The 6,000-nt window shown below is 36.8% G+C and overlaps 1 pseudogene; it reads right to left on the reverse strand.

The window, feature by feature from the left end:
* The window catches only part of LOC110007694 (putative glutathione S-transferase pseudogene), a 31,400-nt pseudogene extending 26,001 nt beyond the window's left edge, over positions 1 to 5,399 (reverse strand).
* Positions 5,400 to 6,000: the final 601 nt, after the last annotated feature.

Genomic DNA, 6,000 nt, shown 5'->3' on the forward strand with positions numbered 1-6,000 from the left:
TGGAGATAGTAGGTTGGGGCGTAGCCCCTTGAGGGTTCAGAAAGAGAGGTAGGCTATGTTGGGCGTGCCTCTTAGTTTGTCTTGAGAGAGAAAGAGCTAACCTAGAGTGGGGCATGCCCCTTAGCGAGCTTTGAATAAGAGATAATAATTTTAGAGATAGAAGAGAGAAAAATAGGTGTAGAGATCTTGAGAGGGTGAATGATCATATTTATATATTTTTTAGGTATTAGGATTTGGGATGAATGGTAAGAGCAAATTTTGACAGTCAATGTAGAGATCTTGAGAGGGTGAATGATCATATTTATATATTTTTTAGGTATTAAGATTTGGGATGAATGGTAAGAGCAAATTTTGACCGTCAATCTGGGGAGACTTGTTGGTGAGAGATATGAGTCATCTATTCTTAAGATCTACCATCAAAATACTAAGAAAGATGCTAGAACCTTATTCTCCACTTCCTAAACTTACTCCCATTAAATAAAAAAATATTTCTTTACTTTCTCTATTAGTAAATATTCATTTCCTATTTCTCAATCAAGACTTCTTGATTCTCAAGATTTTCTAAAACCATATATTTCATTCCTTTAATACAGGTAGGTTTCTCTCCACAAAAGGAAAGCCAACTAGCATAAGATGCTTCTCATCATTTTTAGTAAGAAGACAACTCTTCATGGGTGAGGCGTGCCACCCATTATGGCCTCCCATGGGCCCCACCCAATCCAATAAAGCTATTTAAATGGCCCCCCAGGTATAATCATAGGTCCCACATATTATTAGAAATAATAAAATTTGAATTTTTAGGATTTAAATATTCTTAATTTATTCAAGACTTTAGAAAATGAATTTCTCTTTATTTATAAATCCATATGACAAAATTAAAATATCATAAGATTTATAAAAATTCAAATAAACACCCTAAAAAAATCAAATAATATAAAATTAATTAAATTAAATTAATTTTGATGGGAATCGATTCCGACTAAGTCTAGGATTTAATCAACGCACATGAGCACTATACTTTCAACTGTGGATCACAGCCCTCACTAGATTTTTCAAACTGACTTAGCAAATCCCATAACCCATAGGCCACTGCAGTGACTCATGATTGGAGTACCAAAGGCAATCAATGGGTTAGGTGTGTAATCTCAGTCTGTGGATTTCAGGTTCTTCTCTAGAGACAAACCATGATTCGCTAGAGCATGATGCAATCATGATAATTTAGTACATAGGGGTAATTTTTCGTACATGTACATGCTTCATTTTCAATGGTGGATTTCTATCTCAATACGGCTATATGTGTACATACCGTATGATGATATAATGATTAGGTTTTAACCTTGTCTCTATATAATATTCATCACACACAAGGGTCACACAGTCCCTCAGCTCTCATCTGGGTATACTCCAACCTCATCAAGGGCTAGCCCACTAAACTCTCATCGGTTATATCTCTATACCCAGGTACCTTGGGTTTTTCCAACTTGGCTGGCCTAGTATGTCGAGCCTAGTCAGAGTATCTACAAATTGTATTTGCCTAATATCGTCCACAAGAGGACCACACTTCCACTGAGTTTATGATTTATTTAAATTCAAATGTTTTATACAATATCTCTTAAGGCTTTTAAAGGCCACATAAACCCAACATCTTCCACTTGGACTTTGGAGGCCTTACAATCTCTCTTCCTTATTTTATGTCATTCTCATCTCTCTTACTTAGGAGCCAGCCCTTCTGTGAGTAGATCAGCTATCATCATTTCTGTAGGTATGTAGTTGATGTCGATCTCTCTACACTGCACCTTATTACATATATAATAAAAGAAGGTCTTTATATGCTTGGACTTCTTATGGAATCAGAGTTCTTTTGATAAACATGTAGCGGCGATGTTTTCGCAGAAGAGTCTCATGGCCCCACACTGGATTAGCTGAAAGTCGAGTTGATTAATATATTTCTTAATCCATAATGCCTCCTTGGCTTTCAAGTAACTTACCACATATTTTAATTTCATTGTGGACAATGTCACCACATCCTGTTCCTTCGACTTCTAAGAAACAGTTCCTCCCCCAAGCATAAACACATATCCGAATGTAGACTTCATATTACCCAGATCTCCTTGGTAACTCGCATCGGAATATCAAGCCAGAGCTATTTCCGTTCCTCCTTCATATGTAAGTGCATAGTTCACAGTCCCTTTCAAATATCTCAAGATTCTCTTAACCTCTTTCCAATGATCTAATCCATGATTACATTAGAACCGGTTAACCATGCTCATGACGAAAGATAAATCAGGTCTTGTTCTCGTCATTACAAACGTAAGAGATTCCACTGAACTTCTATGTGTGACTCTCTCCATTATTCTCTTTTCTTCTATGTCGTCGTCACTAGGGCAAATCTTGTTACTAAGCTTGGTCCTCTTGTCGATCGGGGTTGACATGGGCGTACATTTATCCATATCAAACTTTTTCAATACCTTTTTGCAGTAGGTTTCTTGGGAAAGTTGAATGGTTCTCTCATTCTAGCTTTTTATAATATTTATGCTCAACACATTTGAAGCTTCTTCAAGATCCTTCATATTAAAATATTGTGCACGGAATTTCGTAGTTTCCAACATGAAGTTTATTGAGTTACTAATGATTAGCATATCATCCACATATAAAGAGATGAATACGACATCACTCCCATGGACATTTTTATAGATACAGTAGTCTTTTTTGTTAGAGGCAAAACCTGCCAAAGACAGAGTCTCTTGGAATTGAATGTATCACTAATGCGATGCTTGTTTTAAGCCATAGAGGGATTTGTTAAGTTTGCACACAAGATTTACTTTCTATTTTTCTTCAAAACCATCAAGTTGGTTCATATAAATTTCATCTTCTAAGTCCCTATTTAGAAAGGCAGTTTTAACATCCATTTGATGGATTTCAAAGTTAAAATAGACTTCTATGGCTATAAGGATTATAATGGATTGCATTTTGGCAACAAGAGAAAATGTTTCATCATAGTCTATCCCTATCTTTTGGGTGAATCCCTTGACTACTAGCCTAGCCTTGTATTTTTTTAGTTTCCCTTTTGAGTTAAGCTTCTTCTTAAAAATCCATTTGCACCCAATGGCCTTTCATTTAGGAGGTAGTGGTACTAGTTCCCAAACATGATTTTGGTTTATGGAGGAGTATTTATCTTTCATGTCTTCTACCCAATAGCTCTTTTTAGAACAGGTTATGGCTTCACGGTAGGTTTTAGGTTCGCTATCTGGTTCATCCCCAATCCTATCATAGTGCTCCCCCAGGTTGGTTAATTCAATTACTTTTCCTTAGTTTGGTTTCAATTTCGGGTTCAAGTTGAGATTGGAGTTCAGGTTCAGGTTCTCGATTCTCAGCCTTGTCACTTGCCAGTTCATGGAGATCGTTGTTCTTACGACTAATTTTTGCTTCAAAGAATTCATTCTCAAAGAAGTGGGCATCTCAACTTTCAATAACCGCTCCATTTTCAAGGTTATAGAATTGATACCCCTTAACATGGTCAGGGTAGCCAATGAATATAGTTTTGACAGTTTTGGGATCTAGCTTTATTCAGTTTTGGTATGGGATGAGTACATGGGCCGAGCAACCTCATACTTTGAGGTGATCGTGGGATAAAGTACGACCAATGAATATTTCGGGAGGAGCAAGAGGGGTAACTTTGGTGGGAGTCCTATTTATAATGCAACCGGCTGTTAATACTGCTTCTCCCTAAAAGACTAGGGATAACTTTTGCCCCATCATACTTCTTACCATCTCTACGGAGGTCTTATTTCATCTCTTGGCAACTCCAATTTGTTTTGATGTGTAAGGTATAATATATTGATGGATAATTTTATGCTCTACACACAAGTCCTTAAAGAGTTCATAACAGTACTCGTAGCTTCCATCGATTTTAAGCACTTTGATTTTCAAGTTGGTTTGGTTTTCTACCTCTGCTTTGAGAATCTTGATTTTTCTAAGGCCTCGGATTTAGTGTGCATTAGATACATATGGTCATATTGCAAGTGGTCATTAATAAAAGTGATGAAGTATCCTTTGCGGCTTTTGGTAGCCACATTCATTAGACGGTATATGTTGCTATGTATGATTTTTAATACATTAATAGTTCTTTGTGCCCCGGTGTAGCTTTTCCTTATTAATTTTCTTTACACACATGATTAGCATACTTTAGATAAATCTCCTTTATAATTTTGAAGGATCTCATCTTTTCTTAGTCTTTCCATTCTATTAAACCCTATGTGCCCTAAACACAAACGCCACAAATAAGCATCCAAAGTATTTGAAGACGAGATATAAGCAATCACTTCATTTATTTTAATTAAGTAAAGACCGTCCACAGGCTAACCGGTCATCACAACATCATTCCAATTTTTTCACTATGAACTTATCACCAATGAAGGTAGTGACAAAACCGGATTTGGCCATCTTAGGAACCGAAATCAAGTACTTCCTCATATCCGGTGCATATAATGTTTGTTTTAGAATCAAAGATTTCCCATCCTTCATTACAAGAGTGTAGTCTCCAACCCTTAACACATCTATCTTTTGATTTCCTTTGATAAAGATATGCTGCTCACCCGGCCCCATGGGAGTGAAAAATCATAACCCATCTTTTGTGTTTGCCATGTGAGCCGTAGCTCCTGAGTCAAGACACCAAAATACACCCTAGAGGTTGGCTAGCAAAGTTTTGAAGATCACACAAGCAAGTTCCTTCTTGGTCCCAAAATTCTTATTTGACCTAGAATCTCTTGCTATATGAACAACCTTTTTGCAAACAAAATGGGCTTTAGTCTCTCTTTTCCCTTTATATGCACTCTCCTTATTTCATCTCTTCTTTGTATAGACGTTCTTTCCCTTCCCTTGAAAGGCTTAAAGAAGGGTTTAATTATTCCTTCCTTCTTCTTCACCCTTGAGAAGGGTGATTAGCTCCTCAAGTTAAGGAGCCTTTTGTCTTGTCGAGAGGGACATGTAAAGGTGTCCTCAGAGTTGGGAAGTGAGTTCATAAGATGAACCATTTACATGGGTTCTTTGGGTAGCATGTCGGTATCTTGCACATCACGAAGAAGTACATGAAAGGTATGCACATGATCCAACGTATTTGTGCCCTCATTCATCTTATGCTCAATGTATTTTTTCATGGCAATGAATTTTTTCATAATGGACGGATCTGCATACTCCTTTTTAAGTCTCACATGCATCCCTTTAGCCGTGCTAATTGACTCACATTCGGATGCATATGAGTCATCCATCACACAAAGCAAGATATGCCTAGCTCGCATATTTTTGCCCTTCCAAGTAGCGGATTCATCGTTAGTATCTTGGGATGAATCACTTGTTGGACGAAGAGGGCGATGCATTGTCAAAATCTCATCTAACCCCATCTCGTAGGGCACATATACTACTTTCGCTTCCATGAGGAATAGTTGGTTCCATTAAAACTTTCAGTTTAAAGGAACTCATAGTGCATGCGGCCATCTATCTCTTTCCCAAAAATTAATCTAGGACTCAAAAAATAGAAAAAAAAAAACAAAAACCTAGATGTAGCAAGAATCCAAGTTCTGATACCAATGAAAGATGGACTATGTGATAATGCAAGATGTATATATTTTAAAATTTTCTTTTTCACTTGAAAAAAATAAACAAAGGAAAAATGGGATATTACTTAATACCATCTAAAACAAAGCTTTTACACAATAATAACAAACTTAAACTCTTTGTTTTATGCGAAATGAAGAACATAATATAAAGAAAACTTTAAAGAAGTAAAATCGCCAGAGATTACCTCAACTAGGATTAGTACACCTCAAGCCAAATCTCGCCCTTCCAATGGTACTCAAGATCTTTGATCAGTCTCTTGATTTCTCCTTTTTTTGGTAAAACCCAATCAATGCACATGGATCTTGATCTAGAACCACCCAACTACAGCCTCAATGCCATAGTCTAGTTTTAACCCCTTATTCATGAACCTTTGAGAGATGAGAG

Source organism: Amborella trichopoda, chromosome 9 (assembly GCF_054954075.1).
Source record: "Amborella trichopoda isolate Santa Cruz 75 chromosome 9, AtrichopodaSantaCruz75HAP2 v2.0, whole genome shotgun sequence".
Classification (NCBI taxonomy): domain Eukaryota; kingdom Viridiplantae; phylum Streptophyta; class Magnoliopsida; order Amborellales; family Amborellaceae; genus Amborella; species Amborella trichopoda.